This window comes from Sciurus carolinensis, chromosome 3 (genome assembly GCF_902686445.1).
Source record: "Sciurus carolinensis chromosome 3, mSciCar1.2, whole genome shotgun sequence".
NCBI lineage: Eukaryota > Metazoa > Chordata > Mammalia > Rodentia > Sciuridae > Sciurus > Sciurus carolinensis.
In genome coordinates, this window is record NC_062215.1 from 94,392,413 (window position 1) to 94,407,120 (window position 14,708).

The window sequence follows — 14,708 nt, forward strand, 5'->3', positions numbered from 1 at the left end:
TTATTATTCAAGGTAGCTTCTCTGGGCCCCAGTGATCCCCTGGCCTTGTGTTAATGGGTTTTTCTCCTAAAGATACAAATAACGGCTGCCTAAATTCCTGTTTTAATTGTCTCAAAATGAGGCAATCTGGCATCCTTGCAGAGCCATAAATAATCTTCTGAAACCACTTACAGAAATGCTCTATTGAGATGGCTTTTCAGAGTTTGAGGGTGAAAAATGTGTAGTGCCAAGTGACTTCCATAAAACCAATCACATCTGTGGGGGAAGTGTGCAAAAGGAAGATTCTCCTCACTTCTGTCCCTAACCATAGATGTAAAACCGACCTTCGCTGGATCACATTATTCTAGCAGCCTTGTTAGGGCTCAAATATGTTATCCAAAGAAACTTCTCAGACATAAAGTTGGAGATACCTGTCAAAATGAAAGTGAGGCTGCACCTCGGCTGCAGATAGATTGATCTTGTTTATATCTCCTTTTGTATTCTATAAAATTGGAGAAAGTTTACATTCAAACAATACTTTTATTTATTTTTCAAGACTATCCAAAGCTTCATTTTAAGCATTTTGACAATTTATACTTGGGATTAGGAGAGTGGTAAAGGGTTCTTGACTAAAAATTCAATTTTACAATCACATGTTAAATATAATATAGTTGACCCATTATAGAAAATGATATCCAACTGTGAAATCAAGGGTAGGAATGTAAACCATGCCTCAGTATTTATAGCTGGTAATTATATTTACCATTATCTACTCAGATACACAGTATGTAAAGATAGTAACTACTGAATATTTATCAAATACATGAATTAAAGCATGTGACTTTTAAACACATTTTAAATTGTCCTGGTGAAAGCATTGTCTGTAGTTTTCTAGACATTCACCTAGAAAAAAAATTCATCTGGAAATCAAATATCTGCAGTCTTAGCTATGTGGAACTGAGTCTAAAACCTCAGACATTGCCTGTGAGAGTATTACACAACATTTGAAGCTCATGAATGGATAACTCTGATATGGAAATATTAATATTATTCATTTAAGAAGGTAAAAAATAGATATAAAGCACAGGTGATGATATAAAACCCACAATATACAGTATAGGCAAACAGATAAGACTGTTTTGGTCACATATGATATCTATTTTCACTGGAATTTTATATTGGGATACACATTGACAAATAACTTTTACATTAATAAGATTTTGATGAACAGGAGACTCTTGAGCATGAGAAGGGTAGGTAGAACATGTGTTATGATTCATAATTATCAAAGTACAGATGGTGACTGTATTATTCCGTGAGCTAGGCACAGGGAGAGCTAATCAATAAAAATGGAAATTAAATTATTTAGAGTCTTAGATGATTTTTGAAAGTACATTATAAAAATACAAAATATTATAAAATATTACAAAAATATGGAATTTAGGAAAATACAGTTATTTCATTTAGTCTTATTCTTCCAGAGAGCTTAATTTAAAACACTTAAGGAAGACAATTTCTTTCTTAATTTAATTATTTTACATGAAAAAGTAACATTGGAACAATTCACTTTGGTCACTTACTTTATTTCTTAACTATCTTTAATATCAAAATATATATTTTTATTTCCAAAATTTTGCCAAGTGATGAACAAAGAAATTATTCATATAAATATATATTTACTAGCATATGTTCAACTCCTTATTTATTCATGTTCACTCCTTAAGGTTTGCAAAGTTTTCCAGTACACATTTTTCTTCCATATTTGCTTCAATTAATTAGAATTTTTGAATCTTTTACAAGCAGTATCTGAATCCAGAGTCAGCTGAATATGGAATTAAAAGAATCCAAACATCATTATTAATTTTCACTATATATCTGGATAAACAAAAAGGAATTCATCTCCTATCTCTGACACAAACAACTGAAATACTGGATAAGACTTCAGAAATGTATTTCTCAGACACCGGGCAACAAGTTGCTCAGAAGGGTTAATCAAAGTGAAGAGAAACTAACAAAGTGGAATGAACCTATGACTGCCTCAGCTTTCTGCCTACAGGTGGTCTCTAAGTTGTGGTGCAGGGAGAAGAAATCTACAAAGTACTAGAGTGTCACTAGCATGGGGAGAGAGAGATCAGAGTGTGAGCAGGCCCTTGTGGCTCTAGTTTGTGTTATTATAATGGAAAGGAGGCAGTTGCACAGAAGGAAGAGTACAGTGACCCACAAAGGAACCCCCTAAACCCTCTGGTTGAATCAGTGCATTTAATAAAATGATGATACACAAGCATAGACAAATAGCAACCAGAATGCAGAAGCCTGAATAATTTTGAAACCTCACACCTACTTTTGAAACCTACTTAGAAGTAGTTTAGAATGCCACTAGGCCAAACAAGAGTAATAATGGCAACAAAAAACACCAAAAAGGAAGGTATAAGATAGCATTCTCAGAAAATATCACCTTAATAGTATAACTAAATTAGCCCTAAATTTAAAGCTGTCTTGCTGACCTAACAAAACTAAAAGCAAGTCTCAAAGGTGTCAAAAAAATTCCAATTTAGTTACATTCCAGAAAAAGTTCAATATTATTTAAAGGATTGCAATGCTAGTAAGTACTCAAAAAATGTAGCATTTAAACTATCAGGCTTCTAAATTATGAAACATGTTAAGAAGCAGGAAAATATAATGCATAACCCAAACAACTCAAATTAAAACTGACAAAAATTATATAAAGAACATAATGTTTGAAGGATAAAATTCAAGCAAAACTTTGTTGTCAAGTAGAAGTCAGGAATAAAATGTATTTTGTTATTCAGAAAGGTGAAGAAAGATACAAACCTGAGAAAGAAATTAGTGATGCCAAAAGAAAAATTCTAGGAGAAAAGCCAATACTGGATGTGAAATAATATGGATGAAAGAAACAATAATAAGATGTTTTAAAAATATGAGTAAAATTAAAGATGAAACATTAGTAACTATACAAAGTAAATTATGCAAAGAAGAAAACTTAGAAACAAAACAAAAAGAAACAAAGAAACAAAACCTAGGAGATCAGTAACCTGAAAAAAAATATCAATGATCTCTAATAATCACAAAGTGTTTCCCAAGAGAGGAGAAAAAAGGGCAAAATAGGAAAAAACAAACAAACAAATAAGCAAAAATGTATGTTACAAAAGAAATGGCTGAATCTTTTCAAACTTTTATGAAATCCACTAATTTAAAGATCTTGGAAACCTAAGAACTCCAAGTAGAATAAACATTTAAAATCTCACCAAGGTATGTTGAAATGAAATCATTAAAATCATTGAATAAGAAAGTCCAAAAGGAGCCTGAAAAAGATGAGTTTTTCAGAAACAGATGAAAGTGATAGCTGACTTATTGCCATAATGTATGGAAGCCAGAGGAAAATGGAAGGAAATGTTTAATCTACTGAAACAACTGGCAGTCTAGGAGTCTAACTCCAGCAAAAATATATTTTGAAAGTAAAGGGAAAATATATTGTGGACACAAAAGTTGAGAGACTTTATTGCCAGTAGACCTGCAATACAAAATAGCTTTTTAATTTTATTTATTTATTTATTTATTCATTTATTTATTTATTTATTTATTTTGTACCAAGGATTGAATCCAGAGCTGTTTTAACCACTTAGTCACATTCCCACCTTTTTTAATGTTTTATTTTGAGACGGGGTCTTGCTAAGTAGCTTGAGCCTCGCTAAATTGTTACAGCTAGCTTTGAACTTGCAATTCTTCTTCTTTGGTCTTTCCAGCCACGGGGATTACAGGCATACTCCACCGTGTCTTGTACAAAGTAGTTTTAAGAAATCTGGCAGAACAAAAATTTAGTGCATCAACAAAAGTAAAACTGTGGTTAACCACAAAAATCATTTTGTATTTCTTTTAACATTCTTTAAAATATAACTGCTTTTTTATTTAAAAAAGAATAACAACATATTGTGTTATTTTTAATAAGTGTAGAATTAAAACATATCATGACAGCAATGCAAGATATGGAAAGAGATGAAAGTAAATGGTGCACTGTAGTGAAGAGCTTAGCATAAACAGGGAGGACGAAGTTTTATTGCATCATAAACTGTGTTAATCTAGCACACATACTGTAAACTCTAGATCGATCACTAAAAAAGTAAAAATAAATGTATAAACCATAAGGCAATATTGAAGATAACATAGAAAACTAAAGTCTCAAATAATTGAAAAGAAGACTAGGGAAGACAATCAAGAACAGATGGAACAAATAGAAAACAAATATCAAAATGGCAGTTTTAAAACGAACAATTCTACTGAATGTTCATAACAATACTTTCAATTGCATTTGTCATGTAAGCCACTTATATATTTTAATTTTTCTAGTAACCATATTTAAAAAGAAAATAAATTAATTTTAATAGTGTATTTTATATAAACTAATAGATACAAAATGTTGTAATTTAAACACATAACAAATAAAAATTTCTTGAGCATTTTTCATTGTGTGTGTATATGCTAAATCTTAAAATTCCAAACCGTACCCTTTACTCACAACACGTCTTAGTATCAAAGACCTCAAAATCCACATGTGGCTGTTGGTTGTCCTATGGAATAGCATATTCTATAACATGACTGTGCTCATGATTAAATGGATTAATACTTTTATTTGTCAAAATTTATCAAACTTCATACTTAAAATTAGTGAGTTTTACTGCATTGCATTGGATCCAACCTGTATATACCATCAAAATTATGATATAGAACTTTTCGATCATACTTGAAAATTCCCTCATGCTCTTCCCCAGTGTTTCCCAAGTACACATAGAGAATAAAGCATGATTATCACTTCTATCTGTGCTTCAGTTTTGCTGGTCTGTCCTTCATACATATGAAATTATTCTTTTATCTCTGTCTTCTTTTATTTGGCAGATTCATTTATTTTTTTTGTCAATAATTCATTCTTTTTTACTACAGAGCAGCAGTTCATTGAATGAGTACAATCTAGGTAAACTTTTTTATTGATGGGAATTTGGGATGATCTCAGGTTTTAGCTATTATGAGTAAAGTCCCTATAAACATTCTTGTATGCATTTATTTATGGATATGGAAAAATATTCATTTTAATACCTAGTGGAAGAATTGTTGTGTCATAAGGGAGATGCCTGCTACAATTACTACAAAATGGTAACTTGTTTTAGAAAGCGGTAGCACCATTTTATACTCTGACCAATGATATACAAAAATTACATTTGTGTCACATTCTTGCCCATACTTAACATGCCACATGCCAATACTTAAATTTTCTTTTAGTCATTCCAAAATGTACTTAGAACTATAAAATTTAGGTTTTAATTTGTATTAGCTTGATTAATTATGATAGTAAGCATCTTTTCATATGCTTATTAACCATTTGTGCTTGTTTGTTTGTTCTTTGGCAAATGCCCCCATATTTTTTGGCCTATTTTAATTTTGAAATGTCTGTGATTTGTAGAAGTTCTTTGTTCTCTCTCTGGGCCTTTAAATGTCTTTATCTGATGACTTATCTATATGAGAGAGCATCTCCAAGTTGTCCTCCCTGTTACTTGTCTGATTATTCAGTGGTTTGGTTTCCCCTTTCCAAAAACTAGTGTATATATTTATTCTGCTTTATCTTGTTTTAATCCCCCTGGTTTATCCAGTTGGCATTTCTTCTGTCATTTTTCAACCTACAGTAAATTATTTTTTATTTTCTCATGTATTTTTAAAATAAACATTGTGTATATTTAAAATGTGCAGCATGATGTTATGAGATACATATAGATAGTAAAATGGTTACTATAGTGAAGCAAATTAACATATTCATCATCTCATTTACTCACTTTTTTCTTTCTTTTTATAAGAAAGAGCCACTAAAATACACTCATTTTGCCTGAACCCTTTATTCAGTTCAATTTTATTACATATAATCCTCATGTCCTACATTAGATCTATAGACTTGTTCATCCTCAATATCTGCTATTTTGTATTATCTGACCTACATATCCCATCCCTCCAATCACCTCTGTTAACCACTGTTTTGATCTCTATGTATTTGATTTATTTTTTATTTTTTAGATTGAAATATACATGAAATCATGCAATATTTTTCTTTTTGTGCCTAGCTTATTTCATTTAACATAATGTCCTCCAGTTGTGTCCATGTTGTGGCAAATGAAAAAAATCTCAGTCTTTATTAGGGCTGAATAATATTCCATTATCCATGTGTTATGGTTTGGATGTGAGGTGTCCCCCAAAAGCTCACATGTGAGATGATGCAAAAAGGTTCAGTGGAGAAATGACTGGTGTGAGAGTCTTAACCCAATCAGTGAATTAACTCCTAATAGGATCAATTGAGTAGTAACTGGAGGCAACTTGTATGTATCTGGAGTAAGTGGTTCACTGGAGACGAGGCTATAGGGTATATATTTGTATCTGGTGAGTGAAGTCTCTCTCTGCTTCTGACCATCATGTGAGCTGCTTCCCTCTGCCACAATCTTCTATCATGATGTCCTGCCTTGCCTTGGGCCCCAAGGAATGGAGCCACCCACTTATGACCTGAGACCTCTGGAACTGTAAGCCCTTAAATAAACATTTCCTCCTCTACAGTGATTCCAGTCAGGTCTTTTAGTCACAGTGGTAAAAAAAAAGCTGACTAAAACACTGTTTGCACCCTAATCTCTTTATTCATTTTCTGTCATCACACACTTGGATTTTTTCTATGTCTAAGCTGTTGTGAATGTGCTGCAATGAACATGGAAGTACTGATACCTGCATGAGGTGGTGTTTTAATTTCCTTCAACTATACACTCCAAAAAAGAAATATTGGGTTATATAATAGTTCTAGTTGTAATTTCTTTACAGAATTTGGTACTGTTTTCCATAAGACTGTACATTCTATATTCTCACTGAAAGTTCCCTTTTCTCCACAACCTCACCAATATTTGTTATATTTTGAATGTTGGGTAATATTCATCCTAATAGGTGTGCGGTAGTATCTTACACAGTGGTTTTTGGTTTGCATTTTCCTAATGATCAGTGATCTTGAGTACCATGTATACCTGTAGGTCATTTTAGGTCTTCTTTGGAGAAATATCTATTTATGTATTTTGCCCATTTTTAATCAGTTTATTTGTTAATGTCTACTATATCTCTTATTTGATAAAAATTGATAATGAAGTCAATAAACTAAGAAAAAAAAATTGGCCAATTCCTAATTTTTGTCTTATTTACTAGAAACATTTTTTTTTAATTTCTTCAACCTGAGCTATATTTTAATTTAGCAAAATCTTTTCAATGTCATGTGTCTTGTTTTTCACTTTGAGTCAACTGATTCTTCTCAAAGCATGGATGACTAATTTTCTTTGGTTCCTTTTAATCTCCTACATTTTAGATACCAAGCCAAAGAATATATTGATGGAAGCAACTGAAAACTGAAATTTCTCTTGACTGGTAAAGTTCCTGCTAGAATAATGAAAGATCCTGCTTCCAAGGATGGTGATATAAACATCAGAAGGAGAACTTGTTCTTTTGGATCTTTGTTTAAATACTGTGCCCAAAGGCTGCAACACAGAGATTATACTACTCACGTGGTTTTCATCCATGTTTGCAATTGTCCTTATCAACTTCACTTATTGACTTCACTTCCTTATCTATAATTTCCTCAGTTTTTCTGCCCCTGATATTTCGGCATTATTAAGACATAAGGGAACCAATGTGATTTAAAGCATAAGATGAGGGGTTGTTCATCTGAATTCCTCAGAAAGCAGATCATGGTCAATAGGTAAAGTGGTTTCTGACTGCTTACCACATCCAATGGCTTCTCTAATACATATAACATCATATTATATTTAGCTTTTAAAAAAAATGACTGCTGACTAAACTCATAGCTCATTCACAGAATGTTGTTATTATCAGAGCACTTTTTGTTAAGCTTTGTGTTAATCATTTCACAGGCAATATTTCTTTTAATTGTCAAGCTAACATTTGTGATAAATACTACTATTACCTCCATTTTACAGAGGAGAAAACTGCTGATTAAAGGTATTAAGTGTATTGCCCAAAGTCAACGTCATGGTGAAAATAAATGAAAGTAAAAGGCACAATAGGTATTTTAATGGCATTACAAAGCATATAGGTCAAATCTCTCCCATTTGTCTTCATCATTTTCTTGCAGATCCAACTCACTATTGATGTTGTTCAAGAAACATTGTCTGAGAAATGCTTTCTCCTGATGGTGATTTTTCATCCTATGCTGTCCTCAACACAGAGATTCTGATAGTGACGTTGAGAGTTCATGAACTGAGATGAAAAGATAACTGTTGATACAGACAGAATTCAAATTTCTCCTGTGCTTCTACAACTCCAATTTCTGTTTTTAAAATTCATGAAATTGTTGAATATCATCATCTGTGATGGTCTTTAAAATTCCAAATAATAATATAAATTCTCATATAACTAACTTTCCCTAACTGCTGCAAAACAAGAGCTAATAAAAATATGCTCTGTGAAATTATCTTCTACTTTAAAAAGTTACAATGCCTTAATGTAACTGCATAAAATCAACTTCTTTGTTTAGTGTATTGTATAGTCAAAGTAGGAAAAATGTACACCTTTCCATCTCAGAACATTTTTACATGTAAAGTATAATTGCTTTTATTAAACTGGACAGATCAACAAAAAAGTAATTTTAAAAGAACTGTCTTGAAATCTTAGAACTATGCATTTCTTATGTTAACACATTTTTTCAAGAAAGACATGACAAAAAGAACAAAAGCAAAATGATTCCAGATATATTCTGGCTAAGATTTGTGTATGGGAAGGAATGTAATTCATTCAACCATTCAGTAGAAGCCTCCTCTTTTAATGAACACTATAATGTTCTCTAATGTTCAAAGTTTTATAGCTTCAAATATCTTTAATTTCAAGTAGTTCTTCATTTGTATTCAAGTGGTGACATTCTTGGCAGTTCCTAAAGCATTTCCATAAAAAGTTTAGGATTTTGTCAGATGCCATACCTGCTAAATGTGAACATTTCAAAGTTCTTCAAGGGCCTACTAATATTATAGATCAGAAGTTGGAGAAATTTTGTAAAGCACCAGTTCAGAAATAGCTTAGGTCTTGTGAACTATACAGTCTCTATCACAACTTTAGGAAGTCCTTGCTTGTTACGGAAGAGGGAAACCATAACATGATTATGCCAAACATGTGATGTAATCTGAATTAATGGATAAAATTAGGATGATTCCATAGCCTTCAAAATTCTTTTCAAATCATTAGTCTCATCCATTGGAAGGATATAGGAAACTGGGAAAATAGTGAAAGCAAATATCAGTAGGCAGTCACTTCAAATATTGGAAACATTAATAATTTAAAAAACTGTATTTCTCTGAAAAAATCTTACCCAGGATGTGAGACTTTATTACATATTTTTCTAAGGTATCATCAATGAGAAAAACTGGGGAAAGGATACATGGAATCTCTCCACATTTTTTTTAAATAATTGCATGTGAATTTATAATTATCACAAAATAAAAACAAATAGATTGATTTTAAATATGAACCAAGAATACTTTAAATAATGCTTGCTTTTTGCTTACTGTTGTAATTAAATATATAAAATGAACACCTTTTCTGTGTCTTTTTGAATTATCATACGTTTTTAAAGTTTGGATCTTCTTCTACCACTTTATCCCTTGCTCTAACAATCTCATGAAATGCATCCAATGGTTTCCTTATTGTGAAAATTTTGCTGGCATAATTTCCTTTGTTATACCCACTTTACATATTATGTTTATGAGTTATCCTTCATCAAATGCCGCCTTCTTTACATATAGAATCTCTCTAACAGCAGATGCATCAACATTGCCATTATTCTCTTGTTTAACACTATGCTATACTCAAATTGCTCTTTTAGTATTGTCACAATCTCTTTCTTGTTTTAATGCACCTTCATCATTTTTGGTCTCTTAGTTACCCACTTTTACAAAATATGAATTTATCATTAGCAAATAAGAAGGAAACAAAACTACATACTTCATTTGTCTGGGTATGAACTGAATAACAGATGCATAGTGACCATTTGCTGATCAATCACTGATTATGCTGTGAATGCTATTTGCATAGTGATTTGTAGACTGAAGAGCTGGTAGCAATTACAGGTAATCTACCATGGAACTGTGTTATTTAAGTGTGCTGACTGAAATTTGTGCACACCAGAGCTGTAAAAAGGAAGGGCTGCCTGCACTCAATTATACTATTGCACTGTGAAAACAAAATTAGACATTATGTAAGTATATAGACGTTACTCTGTGCTGACAAAACTTTACTTAAAAAAGCAGGTAGTTGGTCAGATTTTGAATGCAGACCACAGTTGATTCAATTCTACTGCAGAGTATTTTGAATTATATGGCCCAAACAGCAAGGTTATTTGCACTGTAGGTTATACTATAGACTGGACCTGCTACAATGTCCTTTTATGAATATCCCCTCATCCAAAGCTGGCTTCTCTTTTATCATCTAAATGAGTAGGAGTATTCTTACCAAATGTGAATGGTGTGCCCAATAATGGCTGGGCTTTTTCTTTAGTGATGGGAAATTGGTGCTACTTGTACCCATTTGGAATATATATGCTTTGGGCTGATACATTTTGGAATATCTCCGTCCACTAGACTCATACATAATTTCTTGGAGAGTATATGGGTAGATCTTAAATTTTAATAGATTTCAAACTTCCACCTTCTGGACAACATGATTTTTACCAAAGCCTCCAACATGCTGTTCCTCAGTCATTATGTCTAACTAACAAAATGTCAACCATTTAGTGGTATTCTATAGAATGGCCTTAGAATCCTTATCCCTTTGTACTATGTTCTGACTGAGAAGGAGAGGTACTGTCTCCTAGGGCAGGACCATAAGAGTAACTGTTTCCCATTCCATATGAACATCAACTGCCTCTGATTTCTCTTCCTGATAGAATGACAAAGCTTGTTTTCTTCAAATTAATACATAATAAACATAAATTTATGCTAATATTCTCTAGCCATATCTATCCACTACAACAGCAACAATTATTCCTTAGTTGAATTTCTTATAGTTGGCTGTCAAACTCCAGAAACCACTGGCTTTTATAAGTGTTATGCTAGTAAATTAAAAGAGAAAATGATATTGATTATCACTTTTGCATCTTTAAGACTGCAAGGGTGACACTCATCTCTACCATTATCCTAGGACAAAACTATTGATTTTGATTTGTTGTTTTAACCGGTTTGGTGAAAGGATAGTTCCAAAAACTTCCCTTTAACTTTTCCCACTAAAATAACTCTTGCCTCTCAGGAATCAATGGAAAGGTAAGGTAGTTTTAGTTTATGGTTTTAAAATTCTTTCAACTTTCCTTTCTCTTCTAACTTTGGCAGCTTGTGAAAAGATTAGATCTGTAGAATTCAGAGGAAGTGATACAATGTGCTTTTCAAAGCTAGGTTAGAAAAGATCATACAATGTCAACTTCTTCTCTACAGGAATCTTGATCTTGTGAGATTTTATGTAAGAAATCCAAATTCTGTGAGAATCAACATACTACTGAACATGACAGCCTGGACTAAGCTTTTGGCCAACGGCCAGTATCAACTGCTATCTAGGTGAGTGAATCAGCTTGTATAATCAATTCAGCAATCTTCAGGTGACTGGAACCTCATCCGACTGTATCAACATGAGATAACCCACATGAAGCCCACTGACACAGCCCTTCCTGAATACCTGACCAACAAAACAAGAGAAAAATTTGAAGTTAATTTTAAGCCAACAGCCTTTGGGGTATTCTGTTATATGGCATTAGTAACTGGAGCAGTGAGTTATACCAACAAACACTGTAGTATGAAATACATTTGAATTGTGTGTTTGGGAATTTGGGAAATGATTCCAAGTGTCTCTGTAGGAAAAGTGGAATCAGAGTGAAACAAATCTGGGTCACAATCTCTTATGATCTCACCACATGTATCTCCAGCATACGTTATCAAGAAATTATTCACAGATCCCTTTGAAGAAGAACTGGAGGAATCATTTATTTTACACATTTCTTATATAGTGTGCCAGCAACCAAGTCTCCTACTTAGTCAGTGGGTCCTTGATTTGTAAACCTGCTAGAGTATGGAAACAGGCCAGTAAATCTTGACTTTTGAGGGAATAATTTTCCTCAACCTCCTGATCACCTGTCTTGAGTTTTTGTTTTTGCCTAGTTTTGCCTTATAAATTAAGTAATATCATTGGTTGCTGCCTGTGTATTTAGCATATGTTCTGGAACATTGCATTTCATTAGCAATCTTGTGCTTCTGGTTTTCTTAAGTCAGAATCTTGTTCTGTCTTTGACATTTGCCTTTGGGTTTGCCAGTTTTGCCTTTCCATTGCTTTCTTGTGTGTAACCTGTTTTTCTTAGCACTGGACATTTCATGCCACTTCCTATCTCCTAATAGGTCTCCTTCACTGCTCACCTTCTGTCCTAAGTTCAGTTGAGGCTTTTTTTTTTTTTTTTTTTAACTATACGACATTGACCTTCATATCCATTCAGTGGAGCCCTTTTTCTCTACTGACCGAAGGCAGAAGAAAAAGAATTTTCACCCTGTCAGCTATTTGCTATCTTTCAAGAATTTCCATTACTTACAAGGCTAGCTGTCTAAATGTAAAGCCACATTTGCAGACTCTGAAACTCAAGAAGTGTACATAAATATCCAGGTTCATTTAAGCAGTGTAGGCGATTTATGAAAGAATTCCAATTTCTGATGGTAAAACATAAAATGATTTTATTTATGCTAATGTCACAATGAAGTGATTCCCTTAATATCTTAAGGATTTCTTTTTCTTTATTTGCTCTAATTAGTTATACATAACAGCAGAATGCATTTTGACTCATTGTAAACAAATAGAGCACAATTTCTCATGTCTCTGGTTATACATAATGCAGAGTCACACCATTCATGCAATCATACATGTACATGGGTAATAATGTCCATCTCATTCCACCATCCTTCCCACCCCCATACCACCTCCCCTTCCCTCTGCCAATCTAAAGTTCCTCTATTCTTCCCTAGACACCTTCTCCACAATTGGGGATCATCATCTGCATATTAGAGAAAATATTTGGCCTCTGGTGCTTTGGAATTGGCTTATTTCACTTAGCATGATATTCTTCAACTCCATCCATTTATCTGCAAATACCATAACTTCACTCTTCTTTATGACTGAGTAATATTCCATTGTGTATATATACCACATTTTCTTTATTCATTCATCTGTTGAAGAGTATCTAGGTTGGTTCCACAGTTTAACTATTGTGAATTGAGCTGCTGTAAACATTGACATGGCTGTGTCACTATAGTATGCTGATTTTAATCCTTTGGGTATAAACTACGAAGTGGGATAACTGAGACAAATGGTGGTTCCATTCCAAATTTTCTGAGGAATCTCCATAGTGCTTTCCAGAGTGGTTGTACCAATTTGCAGTTCCATCAGCAATGTTTGAGTGAATCTTTCTCCCAGCATCCTCACCAATACTTATTGTTGCTTGTATTCTTGATAATTGACATTCTGATTGGAGTGAGGTGAAATCTTAGAGTAGTTTTGATTTGCATTTCTCTAATTGCTAGAGATGTTGAACATTTTTCCATATATTTGAAGATATATAATCAATTGTATATCTTCTTCTGTGAAGTGTCTATTCAGTTCCTTAACCCATTTATTGATTGGGTTATTTGCTTTTTTTTTTTTTTTTTTTGGTACTTTTTTTGAGTTCTTTATATATCCTGGAGATTCAAGCTCTATCTGAAGTGGGTGTGATAAACATTTTCTCCCATTCTGTAGGCTCTCTCTTCACAATATTGATTGTTTCCTTTGCTGAGAAGAAGTTTTTTAGTTTGAATTCATCCTATTTATTGATTTTGTATTTTATTTATTATGCTTCAGGGGTTGTGTTAAGGAAGTCAGGTCCTAAGCCAACATGATAAAGATTTGGGTCTACTTTTTCTTCTGTTATGCCCAGGGTCTCTGGTCTAATTCCTAGGTCCTTGATCCACTTCAAGTTGAGTTTTATGCAGGTGAGAGGGGTTTAATTTCATTTTGCTGCATATGGATTTCCAGTTTGCCCAGCACCATTTGTTGAAGAGGCTATCTTTTCTCCAATGTGGCAACTTTGTCTAGTGTGAGATAACTGTATTTATGTGGGTTTGTCTCTGTGTCTTCTATTCTGTGCTATTAGTCTACATGTCTATTTTGGTGCCAATACCATGCTGGTTTTGTTACTATAGCTCTTTATTGTAGTTTAAGGTCTTATATTGTGATGCCTTCTGCTTCACTCTTCATGCTAAAGATTGATTTGGCTATTCTGGGGGTCTAATTTTTCCAAATGAATTTCATGATTTTTTTTTCTATTTCTATGAAACTCTAGCCAAAGCAATTAGACAGACAAAATAAATTAAAAGGGATACAAATAGGAAAAGAAGAACTCAAACTATCACTATTTGTTGATGACATGATTCTATATTTAGAAGATCAAAAGAATTCCACCAAAACACTTCTAGAGCTAATAAATGAATTCAGCAAAGAAGCAGGATATAAAATCAATAGCCATAAATCAAATGTATTTCTATAAATCAGTGATGAATCCTCTGAAAGAGAAATTAGGAAAACTACCCCATTCACAATAGCTTCAAAAAATAAAATACTTGGGACTCAATCTACCAAAA